Below are 15107 nucleotides of genomic sequence, written 5' to 3'. Positions count from 1 at the left end.
CCCCTGAAGGACAACTTGAGACCTTCATTTTTAAGATTATAATTGGCCAACCAAAAGCCTAGTCTTGGGGAGGTGCCAAACATTTTTAAACCATTTGAGGCAACAAAGGAAAGATCTAATTCTGGTCAAGGAGACAGATAAGGCTTAAAGTATAAAAAACAGCAGAGAGTCAGAGTCAGGCATTTCTAAATATTTATCTGTTCTCTGCAGCTATAAAATGACCATACTAATACTGTTGCCATCAATGGATAACAATCTTATCATTTGTAGAATGACAATTATTGACAGTATTGATCTAAATAATTCAGAGGATAGATATAAATTAACTAGCACGGTGCCCTGTACCATGGAAGATTACCAACAACTAGCATTTATTTTTAAGACTTGCCATTAAAGTATCTCCAAGAAATTCCCATTACCTTAGAATTATACAACATTAAAAAGATGTAAAAAAAATGGTACTAGCAATCACTTAGGCCAATGACTTGAGAAAACTTTTACATCTGCCATGCATGGAATATGCCTGAATGTCAATTCTATGTGGATCTGTGTTTAAAATGAAACAGGGGAGACGAAACTGTATCAGTGATACTTAATGCATGATTCCAACATCCTGGAACAAACAAAAGTATTGAGTAAGAACAAGTAATTTAGCAGTAAGAACAAAGGCACTCTTATTTTTGTTCTGGGCACTGCGCCCAGGGAAGAAAACTCAAGGAAAAATGGAGATTCCTTAGCAAAAGGGACTTTTAGCCACATTTCGGAAGCTGCTTAATGTCCAGTTTTATTTCATCACAGAATGTGCCCTGGCAATATGCCTCAGGCCACGGCCAGTCAGCTAGACCTTGTTTTATTCTGTTTTGCTTTGCTTTGTTTTCCTCCAGACACACACACACACACACACACACACACACACACACACACACACACACACAAAGTTCACAAAACACAAATTTCAAACCCTGGCTGCTGTGGCTCAGTGACTTGAGTGTCAGCCTGCGAGCCAAGTGTCGCTGGTTCGATTCCCAGTCAGGGCACGTGACTCGGTTGCACGTCAGGTCCCGAGTGAGAGGCAACCACACAGTGATGTTTCTCTCCCTCTCTTTCTCCTTTCCCCTCTCTCTAAAAACAAACAAACAAACAAACAAATAAATAAATAAATAAATAAATAAAACACAAATTTCAGTGGTGAGAAGGCAGACATGAGTAACCAGTATGTTCCCCAGGGTAACTCCTCTTGAGGGCAGTGTTTTTAGATCTTAAGTAAAGAGCCTTGCTAAGGATTATAAGACAAAGCCGAAATTGAATCTACTTATTTGAATGAATTGTGATTATACATGTTAAATCCCACTGCGTGACTTCTTTATTTTCAATGACAATTATCTATCTTTGTATGTCACAGGCATCTTGTCTACATGTTCAGCTAGATTTAGTTAGAATTAGAGAGGTATGTTTCTTTCCTTCCTTGCTTCCTTCCTTCCTTCCTCCTTTCCCTTCCTCCTCCCTCCCTCCCTCTCTCTTTCCTTCTAAACTTGTTGGCCACAAGTTATTTTAATTGTTATTGGATTACAGATGTTATGTTACATGTAATGTAAGCCGAGAACCTGTGCCACCTCTCAGGTTTTTGCTGAGTGGTGGAACGTTGATGGAAAGGAAAGAGGATTCTCACGTTTTCAGAAGTGACATATGAGAAAAGAGCCCTGAGACAGAAATACGCACATATCCTAGCTCTGTGGCACGGTGATGCTTCTGCATGATCCGGAGTCACAGAGGACAGTTGCACCGGTCACTGCAGAGCTGGGATGCTACTCAGAATCAATGCTCCTCAGTGGGAAAAGATATTTGGTATGTGAGTAACTGTAAACTTCTAATCTAAGACTCTGTTGACAGATAAGGAAATTGAGGCCTTCTGCAGGGAAATGGCTTGCTTGGGACCACACAGTGAGTTTATAAAAACATTAAACGTCAAGCAAAGTCTTCCTGCGAGATCCGAACACTCATCACTAGGATACCAGAACTGTAAAGGAGAGAACCCTCTTCGTTGCTCCCGGATTGCTTCATTGACCTGTTTGGACCTCTTATCGCCCCACGTCCTGCCTTGTTTTGTCCATGAGACCAGAATGCTGTGATGAAACCAGATAGAAGTCAGGGACCCAGGTCTCTGACCTAGCATTGCTGTTTTGTTCTCTCGATGTCTGAGAGTTCACTTATTTCCTCTTTTTAAGAACCTCTAAAGTCTGTAATTTTCTTATTGCAGTCTCTTCCTTTTAAGCTCACTTGGGTCTCCAGGGCACTGGCTAGATATGGTATTCTGAGTATGAGCACATGGCTGCACTCAACACCACCCTTCCCATCCTGCCCCTCTTCCTCCTCAGCTGTAGTGATGTGATGGGATCGTTCCCATGTGCCTGATGATGGTGTCCTTCCAGGAAAGCCCCTTCCCAGCAGGCTCACGTGATCCTCATTGCACACTTACATGGATGGCCCATCTTGCAGTCCCCACAGATGCTCATATATGCCTGGAACAAGGATGGACATAACTGAGACTCCTAAAAGCATATTTCCCATATTAGCTAAAGGGGATGGGACTGTACTCCGCTGATGACAAATCTACTGATGAGCAGTCGTCAGATAAACCGCACGAATTAGCATCTAGGATAAGTGTATGACTAGACACAGGAGTAGTCATGAAAATTCAGATTTCCAGTAATGAGGCGTGGACTATGGAATCAAAGAAGGGACCTGTTGAAGAAGTGCTGAGAAGAAATTCTTTGATAGATGTGGCTGTCAACCAGAGGCATGGAGAGAAGGAGAGAAGGTTTGGAAAGGGAAAGCTTTTGAGCTCATGGTGAATTGATTTGAAGTAAGAGGTGGTCCCTTTCAGGCTCCTAGGGCAGTAGATACAGTAATTAAGAGATTGATAGATTAGAATTAAATCAGATATTAATGTATACTGTTTTCGTGTACCTTCACCCAGACATTTAAAGAACAGAGAGCATCTTTTAATCTCTCTTTTTTTTTAATGTCTTCTAAGATTACTTATGTTTTCACTAGTAGACTTTAAAGGAAAGTTAAAGCCAAAGGAATACAAGGTACAGTGAAATATAGACATTCGTGAATGGCACGTGCAGACAAAGGGGAGGAGTCATTCCAGGATCGCTGATGTGGGAGGCAACTCTGGAGGAACGCAGGCTGAGTTGGGTCGTAACATGCAGAACAGCTGAGATGATGCCGTGGGATGCCCTGAGTGTCATCCTTAGTGGTTTGGGTTTGGTGGGCAACAGGGCATGACTTGGGATCCTTATAAAAAGCATGATGACCAAGACTGACTCAGAAAGGGCATGATGATTGTAGCTGCCTGTTGGAGGATTGAGTTGAAACAGCAAGACCTAAAATAGTGATACTGTTAGGAGACTTGTAAAAAACGGAGAGAAATAATGAGAATGGATTAGGTAGTGACCCTCCACGTTAAAATAGGTCTTCAGTGCTGTCGATGCCTTCAGATAACATGTACAATTTACACAACTTAAATAAAGCTTCATCAATTTCAATACAGCTTCTTATGTGCCAAGCTTAAGGTGCTTGGGCAAATTAATTCATTTCATGGCTACAACAAATATATGAACAACATTCTTTCATTAGTCCTTTTATACAGATGGGGAGACTGAGTCAGAGGAAGGTTATGTAGACCCCTCAGTGCCACACAGCTGGGAAGCAGCAGACCTGGGATTCAAGTCCAGGTTGATCAGATTGCAGAGTCTGTTCTCTGCTAGCCCCTCCAAGAGGCTAGCCGATGGAGGTAGCCTTCCCTCCTGAGTCTTCCTCACTCCTGTGTCTGTCTATTCCCTTGGAATCTAACTCACCGAAGGTGGAGGGAGGAAGAGTCTCTCTCCCATCCCTACACTGAGTGTATTGACTTTTAAGATTCTTGAACTTCCCGGGCTTAGAGTAAGGTTCAATGGGGAGGTTCAGCCCCTTAGACAATGCCCCCATTCCGTTCTCCTGAGCTCACGTGGACTGTAGCTGCCTAATGCTGCTCAGTACAATCAATGCGATTCATCTGCCTGTCATGCCCAAAGAAATGACACATCATAGTAAATACTCAGAACTGACCTTAAATATCTTTCATTTTAGAGGACTATCTTCCTTCCACTGAAACAGCGGATCAAGTGATAGGACTTCAGATTTGGTTTCCTTTGCAATGTGATGCTTACAGTACAGGCCTCTTCTGGTGCAAATCTGTCCTACAAGGGAACCCCTGCAAGTAGAAAGAAACAAAATTCTCTGTAAAAAAAAAAAAAATAGTAATTTTTGACTATGAGTCTTTTAAAATGTGTTTGGAACACACCGTGAGCTCCTCTCACCAGGGCAGGCAGGAAGAGGGTGCTCAGGGTAACCTCTGGGACAGGGCCGCCTCCTCGGGCAGCCACAGGAAAAGCGGGTCTATGAGAAGGCAGCCAGGACGCAAATGCGACCTTGGTTTGTCTGATCTGTGTTCCAAGCGAAGAACACATCAGAAAACAGCCTTCAGATCCTCCTCCCTTTCCTCCTCGCTCTCCTCCGTTCAATTTTCTAGATGGAGGGGATTTCAAATCTAAAAGAACAGCCAGGATAGCTGAGAAAACAAGCCCTAATATAAAGGATAGGAAGATTTATATGACGGGAAAATGAGCTCAGATACGGCACAAAAAAATGAGCTTTTGTGTGCAGGTGGGAGGATTTGGATATAAAACCCTTGCCCTATCAGACCAGGCATCGGGCAGAGAAACTGCTAAGCAACAGTAGAGAAAATGGAGAAAATTTGTTTTATGAGAAAGCAAAGAAGCTCATCTACCTGTGATTACTAACAACCATTAAAATACTGAAAGCCCTGAAATGCAAGAAAGTGCGCCACTACAGCAAAAATAAACCGCTCATATAAACCCCTCTACATAGGAAGAGTCATATGCTTTATTAAAAAGTTGTAACAATAGAAAAGTGTCTTCTCACTTAAAAATTAAACCCGACATAGGAAAATTATGAATAACCATCTCTGCTCCTATGTTTCAATTAACATTCAAATTATGAAAATGCACACTCACATACAGTTTACAGAAAGGGTAAAAATCTAAGCACACCTAAAAACAGTCAGGTGCCAATGATACAAAAACTCACAGTGTTTTCATGCCCGAAATGTTATTTTGATTGTTAAAGCTGAACACTGAGTGTTTCTGAGTGGGGCGCTGAGGGAAGGGGGGGTGGTCTTATATATAATTATTGTGTACAAGGAATAATAACATGAAATGATAACTACTATTTTTGAGAACTTAATCTATAACAGGCACCATGCCCACCCCTTGCAGGCTTCGGTTTGCCCGCAGACCAATGGGCACAGACTTCTGGGCCACCTTTACTTTTAGAGCCTGGACATCGGCCCACGTCTGCAGCAGGAGCTGACTCTGGACCATACCGGATACTTCTTGTTTTTCATGAACAAAACTAGCTTAACCCACCAGGAAGAGTAATACAAACTAAGAGACGAAAGGAGACGTGATTTCAGATCCTAACTACGTCAGTTCTCGGCTACGCCATTGAGAAAGTCATTGTCAACCTCCGAGGCCCTCAGATAGGCGACGTGGCTCATGATACCAGATCTGTGGTCTCACGGGCACATTTGAAAGCAGAAACAAAATGATAATTATGAATTTCTCTGAAAGTTGTAAAATATCAAAATAGATATAATTTCTTCTGCTTATACAAAACAAACAAACAAATACTGGCCCACACAGACTGCCATCAGGAACATTGCTTGTCCTGGGGATTAAAAAACATGCAAGCAGCCCCTAATATTAATTTATGCCTTCCCCCCATACTTGTTCAGTTAATGTCTTTACACCAGATGAAGAGGGAACCCGCAAGACAAAAATATTTGGGGAGAGAAAAATTATGGTTCACACAAGTTGGGTTTAACATAATGATGGTGCGTCCAGATGGATGACTTGATATTGAAGTTATTTATAGTGTTTCCTGCTTTATTTAAAAATGTTTGCCATCCTCAACTGTGAGCATGACCCAAAATCATTACTGTATGTTATAACCTTCCAACTCAGACTTCTCCGTCCTTGGAGAAAGGTCTGAATACCCAATTAACACTTTGATTCTTTGTTTTCAAATGTAAGAGCATTGTTTCCTCAGCAAAAAAAAGTATAGTAAGAATTCTAATGTTAAATCCATAAATTATAAGGCGGGCTGGGGCATCCTTCCAAGTTTATTTTGTAAAATAGATTTAACATTTAGTTATGGGTTATAATTACGTATATACATGCATTTCATTCAGTTAGAAGTAAGGAGTTTGATTCCTAGTATCAATAGAAACTCTGCCATCACATGCGAACAGGGCTTCCCTGACTGTCTTTACATTGTGTGGGCACCCCACGTGGGTTTGGGGGTGGGGGGAGGATGGAGCCGTTTAGAAACTTTGACAATCATTTTCAGAGAATAGAAAATAAATTTTCTGGGATCTTAACAGCGCAGCTCTGTATCAGACCATATTGTTGGCCTACTAGTTCAAAGGTCATCCAAGTAGGACCCACGGGTCACACTTGACCTACTGCCTCTGTTTGGACATAGAGTTTCATTGGAACATGACCATGGCCATTCGTTTACATGCGTCTGTGGATGCTGCCGTAAAACTAGTATCCGCCCACCCCCATTGCCCCGAATTCTATGACTCTGTGAAGTTATGTGGTAGGTGCAGGCGCTGTCGACGGCATCTGGTCAGGGTGGAGGCCTGGGGACTTGCGTGCCCTACAAATATCAACTTGGACCTGTTTTAAAGGACAGTGGACAGAAGCACAGAGAGGGCGGTGGCAAGGGTAACAGCAGCGTCATCATCGGAGTAAGAATGTGTACTTTAGAAACACAAAATAAAAAGTTATTCTCTGAGCCAGACATGTGAGGCATTAGAAGTAAGGTCGTCCTACATCACGACTTTGCCTGAAACCAGCCCTGTTGACAAAGGGCGTGCCTGCCCGCACCGCTGTGATTTTTTTCCCTCCATGAACACGCAGGCCCGGCATGGAATGACTGTCAAACCCCAGGAAAAATACACAGGGACATTAAAAGGTAAAGAAAGATAAATGCTCAAAAGATATAGCTTATAGGAGACATTGTTTATATGTTGCCATTAAGACATTGCTCTCTTCTTATATTTGTGTTCTTCCTTTAACTTCAGCCATCAGGAAAGATGACTAGCAATATCTTATCAGTTAATGACAAGAACATCTGGGTCCTATTTCACCCGATGCATTTTAATCAGGTCATTGAAAGGAAACTCAGCCGCTGAAAGCTATCTATTTTCTTTGGGGGGATGGCATAATATAATTAAAAGTATTTTATGAGCAGCCCATGGCAGAGAAGAGAAGCTCTGCACACGTGGCCTCAGGGATGTGAGTTGCTAGCATTTTTAACACTTGAGGAACTTGTCACATAAATCATTGCATCGTACTCTAAGGTGCCATTAGCTTGCTGGGACTCCTGCTGAGCACTGGCTGGTCAGTGGAAAGACTTCCAGAAAGTCTCTAGGTTTCAGAATCATAAATAGCAGCCGGCATCACTTGCATTGGGAACGGTCATGCAATGCAAGTGTCTGTGGGCAGAATCCACGCCCTTTACTCACCGACTCTCAAAGCCACACACAGATAAAGCCACATCTAGGAAACACCCCATGATATACTTCCCACCGGGAGGCCTTTAGGAGACTCAAAGTCAAAAAAGTAGAATTCTCTTTCCAGATACACTACTTAAGTAGCTGCAGAAACTGAATGGTTATTTGCATTTCTGGTCCCAGTTTCTTCATATGACAAACAGGTGTGTACATGCAGTTCCTATTTCACAGCATGATGTCCTGTGCAATATGGTGCCTGTGAGACAATCACATATATGCTTCATAGAGGGGCATCTGTTAGCAAATTTGACATATTAATTATTCCAATGTGTAGCACGCTTGGCTTTTCTTCACCATTTTAAACTAAGGGATAATTTATATATAGCCACTGAACAGATCTTAACTGTTCAGATGAACAGGTTTTACAGTTTTATATACACATGATAAGCCCAGAGGAAACATGATACAGGACTTTTGAACCATGTCAAAAATTCCCCCGGACCTTTTCCAAGGAATTCCAGCTGCCTGCCTCCCCAGAGGGGCAATTACCCCTGATTTCTGCATTGCCTGTTCTCAGTCCTCAGATGAATAAATTTATACCATATGTATTCTTATGTGTCCATTTTTTTGCCCTCTCCATAGTATTTTTAGGTCCATCCAAGTAGTTGTGTGATGCTTTTTATTAGTAATCAATTCCATGAATATACCATGATTCGTTTGTCTGTTATATTGTTGGCGGATGGTTGGCTTGTTTGCCATCTGGGGCGATTAGGAATAAGGTCGCTATGAACATGCTTGAATAAGTCTTTCTGGGGACCTGTTGTCATTTCTCTAAGGGAAAGATCTAGGAGAGAAAGCGTTAGACAGAAAGGGAGTTGCACATATGACTTTAGAAGAAACTGCCCAAAATTTTTCCACGGTGCTCATTCCATGTCACACGCCAGTGGGAATGTGTGAGAGTCCAGTTGACGTACATGTTGGGTGATGGCTGGTATTGTTTGTGTTGTAATCAAACTGGAGGTGCAGGATGGACCCCTCCACCCAAAACTCAGTTCAGCTGCATGACTACAGACACCACATAAACACAATGAAACGTATCAGAAGTTCATTACTGCCACAGTGAGCCTTCCCGAGGAGGGCAGAGCAGGCTCCCACGTAGATCCAAAAGCAGATCCAAAAGGGCTGCTTTTAAGGCATTTTACGTATCTGGCCATTATTTTTTTTTTTTTCAGTTTGACTAAGCATTCCTTGGGTATGATTTTCCCTGTATTTAGCTTGCTTGAGTTAACTATGCTTCTTGGATATTTGGATTTGTATCTTTCGCTTTGGAAACTTCTCAGGCACTGTCTTTTCAGATATTACCAGTAACTTACTCTCCTTCTACTCTCCGTCTGGGATTCCCGTGACATGGATAGTAAACCATCACATTACACCATGCGAATATTCTACATGTACATCTTTTAAAAGATTTTTTTCTCATTTTTTTAAAATTGCGGTAAAAAGATTTACCCTGAGACCTACCACCTTCACAAACTTTTAAGTATACAGTGCCGTATTGTTAACTCCGGGTACAACGTTGTACAGCAGATCTCTAGAACTTACTCACCTCGTATACCTATACCTGAAACTTCATACCCACAAAGCTACCCATTCCCATCTTCCCCCCACCTAGCCCTGGCAACCACCCTATTCTGCCCTCTGCTTCTGTGAGTTTGGTTATGTCGGGTACCCCAGACAAATGGGGTCGTGCGGTATCTGTCCCTCTGCGGCTGGCTTATTTCACGGAGCATCCTGTCCTCCCGTTTCTTCCGCATGGCTACCCATGGTAGGCTGTCCTTCTTTCTTTAGACAGGGAATGCAAATCTCTACAAGAGCCTGATCTGGACTGTATAGTTCATTTCAACCAGCCTGTCTTCAGATTTACCGATACTTTTTCCTTTTGCGTCAGGTGTGTTCTTTAACCAACCAAACGCGTTCTTCATCTCTGATTGCTGATATTTCTCCATTTCAAGTGGTTTTACTCCATGAATTTTCATGGATCTGCTGAAATCACCTCTTTTCACTCATGTTGTCTTCCTTCCCCACTCTATCTGTTAACATAATCATCAGTTATTAGAAAATCATTGTCTAATCATTTTCCCATATGGATCATTCCTAGTGCTTTTTCTATTGACTGCATTTTAGCTTGATTTTGGGTTCTACTTTTTTAGCTCTTTTGCTTTCTCCTGGTTTATAATTGTATGCCAGAGCTTAGAGGTGGAAGGATTAAAGTAGAAACATGAAGAAAATAATATTTATGTTCCAAGAGGAAGCATCACTCTGCTGTCAGTTTGCCAGTATGGAGGCTGAGGGAAAATGAGTTGCCATTAATCTAGGTCTGGGCTTTGTCACAACTTGCTTCAAATATTTTTAAGGCAAAGTTAAAACTTTGCATTCAAGATGGCTTCTGGAATTGCCCACTGACAGACGTCTAAAGATTTCTGTTTCCCAGCTTGCTCACCAGCTTCCCGAGCTCGGGACACCCAGGCTCCCCTCTGCATTTTACCTGAAGGTTATTGGATTACGACAATGTTTTTCTGGTCCTGCACTGCCCCCCTCGAGCTTCCTGAGCACGAGGGAATCTGCGTCCTGCCTCTCTGCATCCAGTGTCCAGAGCACGGCCGTGGTGAATGCTGTGTCCCTCCCTGGCCCAGTGCTGGTCCTCGGAGGGTCATTCATGGGCTTGCAGCCAGGAAAGGTCCTGGAGACCAGGGTGTCTCTCCCCACAACACCATCCTCCCTGCAGCCCTCCTCTCACTGCTCTCTACCACCTAGGATTCCAATGGGATCGTCTCACACATCCTTGGAACTATTTTTGACTTTGAAACGTCATTGTTCTGTAATCTGTTTATTTCTGAGTTTTTCTGTGAAGGAAATAATGCCTTTCCTGTGAAGATCACATTCAACAAATAGCAGTGCTTTGTGAAGTGTAAAATCTTTTTGTCATTATAGAGGGTAGGGAAAAAAAGAGGCTTACAGTTGTGAGTGCATGACACACAGTTTATTCCTGTATTATTATTATTATTTATTACTGTATTCTTTTCCATAGGAACAACTGTAAGCCTGTGTTTGCCCCACCCTCTGGGTGATATATTCCAATGTCAGTATCTGCTTCTCAAGGAAAACCTGCTGGGTTTTCTTTCTCAAATACCAGGATACCGTGACTGTAGCAGTAACGCCAAAGGCCAGATCGAGCCAGCTTTTCACTGGTAGGGACTTTCCTTTCCTGCCTGCTGTCTCTATGTTCAGAGTAATATGTAATTGTGATTTTTGGAACACTTTTTTGAGATTCCATCTCAGGCAGTTTATTATGACACCTTATTCAAATTTGAAAAAAGAAAAGTAATCATTGTTGCCATGAAAATGAAAACATTAAGACTGGAGTCTCATGCCCCTGTTATTATAAATGAACCTACCTTTAACTTAAAGTCTCAGTAATTTCAAACCGTGTGTCCTTCCTACCAGTACACTAATATTTTAGGGTTATAGTATCAGATTGCTTCGATCGCTTTTGTCTTTCCTTTCAGATTTTTTCAAGACTGCAGCATTCCCCTTAAAACATGGAAGTCCCTGTTTAATGTCTATTTTAATACAAATTGCGTAATATCATCTCCCTTTGCCAACTGTAGCTCTGTGAATAAGAGGTCAATTCTCTTCAAATTCAGAGCTTTTGTCCTTATTTTCTATTTAGATATGTCTTTCTTTTATTATAAATTATCAGCACCATCTCTGTTAATTAAAGGACTCTGTTTTGCTGAGATAGTCAATAGAGCTCATGTTTACCCCTGTAATCTATAATTATTAGTGAATTTCCTCTACAGTCCCCAGGATGCCATCTGGAGTTGCTCTTTGTTTTCTGTCCTGAGGCAAGACATCTGCTAGTGACCTGCTCTCTTCATTCTGACACTCCTGCCTCTCCAAAAGCACTTTGGTTTTTAAGGCATTTAATACCCACATACACAGAAAGAGACCACAAATGAATTTCTCCGAAGTAGAAATTACATTTGAATACAATGTGGTTTTTTTACCCTCACTCTTATTCAGAACCACTGCATTTCTTTCTTAAATCATCAATGACATGAACTCTGACAAAAATAAAAAATGTATCTGTTTTGTCCGGAATCATAGAAATTCATATGGAATTGGACTTAGTTCGTTCTTGCACTATTTAATTCTGTGACAGATGTTGTAACTTCTCGTAAAATCTTCAGGAACTGGACTGCGTGTGGATACGCTAGCTGATGTGTGCTTGTTCCCTTTGCTTTCTTCTGGATTCTTAGGCAGCATACTTGGCTTCAATGACAGTGACTAAAATGAATTAGTCTGTATAATTAGAAGCATGTTAGATAATCATTTGTTATTGTTTGTGTTTTTCGTTTTAAGTTTACTGATTAAGGAATAGGCAAAACATTTTACTCAACAGTAGTTTTGGGTGCATGACATTCTGGTTTATCACCAGGGATTTGTGTGACGATGATCAATGAAGTTTGCAAATTTGTAAATTCCCGGCCTCAAGCCCTAGAATGGATGATGCACTATGTGGAGTTGAAGTCCAGGTTAAATCGTGTGTGTTCCCATGGATAAGGGCGGAGGAGGAGCATTACCCAGAGGAGAACCAGTGTCTGCTTTCGGCTCAGAGAACACAACACTGAAGAGGAGCAGGTCTTAGCTCCCAGGGCACTGGCAATTTGTGTAAGAAATAGGCACGTAAATGCTCAACTTAAATGTAGTGCGTAGTGTGCCTGACTGATGTGAAGATCAGAGAGTGATTTCAAGAGAAAGTGATATCTTGGCGCAAGTTCTGAGAAATAGGACCCATCCAGGTGAAGAGAGAAGGAAGGACCCTCCAGACAGAGGGAGATGCCTGAACAAGGACCTAGAAAGGAAAGGAACCCTCAAATATTTGAGGAATTCTACGTAACAATTGTCGGTGGGAGTGGGGGCTAAGAGAGCATCAGGTAGGGTCCTGTAAACCACACTAAGTATTCAGGTCTTATTCTCACCACACAGAACAGACTTGTAACCTTTGAAAAATAGGAGCCTCAGAGCTGACACACCTTGCATCACGCACAAGCCCTGAAGCTCTTGGCGAGTCACTTGAACTCCCTCACCCCCAGCTTTCTAAGCTCTTAAATAAGACCAATAATACCAACCTCTCGTGTAGGTAAAAGACAGAATACTATTACAGGTTAAGGAGTATTTCTTTCAGGACTTTTCTCCTAACCGAAGGCCATTTTTGGTTGGTTTTCTGTACCCCTTTGTACCCCAACCGTCGGCTGCCAGGCAGTGGCCACCAGGTGGCTTGGAGCCATAGCTCAGGAGAACGTGAGGAATGGCCACAGCGACCACCAGTCTGCTGAAGCCACAAGTGGGAGACAGTTAACAGTCAATGATTCAGTCGTGACCTTCATGGTGCGCTGAAAGGGTCGTTTAGAGGTCGATGTTGAGGTTCCAGACCCACTAATTTGCATTAGAATGTGAGGTTTGGGTGGGTGTCTCTGTGACTTGGTCTTTCCTTCATGGGCGCAAAATAGTGGCTGCCTTGGCTCCTCACACATGTCAAGGAAGGAAGGGCAGTGGAGAAAATGGGGTGTGTGTGTGTGTGTGTGTGTGTGTGTGCGCGTGGCCCCTTCCCCCACAGCTTTTTATTCTATGAAGTAAGAGAATCTCATCAAGGCTCTGGCCAAGTGGCTCAGTTGGTTAGAACATTGTCCCGATATGATGAGATCACAAGTTTGATCCCTGGTCAAGATACATACAAGAATCAACCAATGGATACATATGTAAGTCCAACAACAAATCGATGTATCTGTCTCTCTCTCTCTCTCTCTTTCTTCACTTCTCTCTCTCTAAAACGCAATAACTGATTTGAAAACGAGAAAACTTTATCAAGAAATCCTCAAAAAATGTACCTTTATGCCCCACTATTCAGCCAGTTCAGTTCATCCTCAGATAAAAGAACTGAGATTCCATAAGTTATTTATAGAAAACTTAGATATTAGGACTAGATGAAGTACCTTCCTGCCTTTTACATCCTGTTACTCATCTGATATCTGAACGAAATCAGATTTCTGTCAGCAAGGGAGAAAATGAAAAATGGCTGCTTTTAAACAGACAGCAATATCTGTCAGGGATTAGAACATCGTGAATACCCAGGGGGAGGTCCCAGAGGAGCCGTGAGCGGGGCTTAACACAAAAACGTCACGTCTAAGTAGGGACATGGCAAGAATAGTGTTGTTCTGGGCCGATGAGAGAGAGCCTGCAGACTCCTCAGAAGCGCAGAGCAAAGAGACCAGGAAGATGACATGATTATGCTGAGCAACAGTGTAGAAGAATGAACTAGAGCTACAGAGCTGGCACTTAAATAAGCCCCAAGGATCTACTGGGGATTGTAGGTTGGTTACCACCCTTTGCCCGAAAGCCATTTGGCAACTAACCAAGGTCATGGGTCTGTGCCAGACCCCTCTACAACCCCGAGCTGGCATGCTGGCAACATGTTGCATGCCTTGCCCCACATGCCAACACACTACAAGTGTCTTTGAATAAGAAAACAGAAGCTGAACAGTTCAGAAATATATATCCAGCCCTACGACTTCTTCACTGAGAACAAATAACAAAACAAACTAAGATCACCACTGATTAAAGATAGAAGTAAGACAATTGGTTTTCAAATGCCCTCTGGCTTGGTGATATTTCACGTACTTTCTTATGTTTCCGATGATTCCTTCTCTTTGACTTCCTTAGTTATGAGGAAGTCGGTACATAATCCTTGGGTAAACACTCGGGGTCTGACCTAGTGGAAGATGATTATAGCAGCCACAACAACCAGAACAAAAAAAAATTATCACTGTGTGTTGTTTTCATGGAACAAGGCTTAGTGTGTGTGTGTGTGTGTGTGTGTGTGTGTGTGTGTGTGTGTAAGAAAGACAGACAGACAGACAGAGAGACAGACAGAGAGAGATTGAGAATCTACTGAGTGCTTACCGCATGTCAAGGTCAGGTGGTTCTGGATATATTATGTACTTTACCTCTAATCCTCTTCATGATCTTGTGGTGTCATTTCCATGGTCCCTGCTTTACAGATGAGGGAGGACATGCGCTCAAATGGTTAAGAACTTCCCATCAAGTGTGACAGTCAAGGGCATCACTAAGCCTCAGACCCACCTTTCACCTCGTCACAATGGGTGCAGGCCAAGAGCCTGGGGCATATAGTGATGGAGCACGCTGGTGTGTGACTAACTGGTGTGTGACTAACTGGTGAGGGTGGGCAGCAGGCTTTTCCACGAGGCTGCGAGGAAGGCATTCCAAGGACCCACGCACAGCAGATTATGGTGTGAGAAGGTTTATTTGGGCGCAAACGGAAGCTCCCCCCCTGGGTTTTCACCGTCCCATCTTCCTCTCCCCTGCTGTGGAAAAAATCCAA

At 42.5% G+C, this 15107-nt stretch overlaps 1 long non-coding RNA gene across 1 annotated transcript; it reads right to left on the bottom strand.

Annotated features, from left to right (window-relative positions):
- Positions 1-3226: 3226 nt before the first annotated feature.
- LOC150005625 (uncharacterized) lies at positions 3227-14804 on the bottom strand. Its single transcript, XR_016511686.1, has 3 exons — positions 14713-14804; positions 4114-4258; positions 3227-3389 (listed from the first exon to the last, which is right to left on the bottom strand). It is a non-coding gene; the product is annotated as an uncharacterized LOC150005625 (long non-coding RNA).
- Between the last annotated feature and the right edge of the window lie 303 nt (positions 14805-15107).

Source organism: Furipterus horrens, unplaced genomic scaffold (assembly GCF_987537825.1).
Source record: "Furipterus horrens unplaced genomic scaffold, mFurHor1.1.pri manual_scaffold_6, whole genome shotgun sequence".
Classification (NCBI taxonomy): domain Eukaryota; kingdom Metazoa; phylum Chordata; class Mammalia; order Chiroptera; family Furipteridae; genus Furipterus; species Furipterus horrens.
This window is presented reverse-complemented; position numbering and strand designations above follow the sequence as displayed.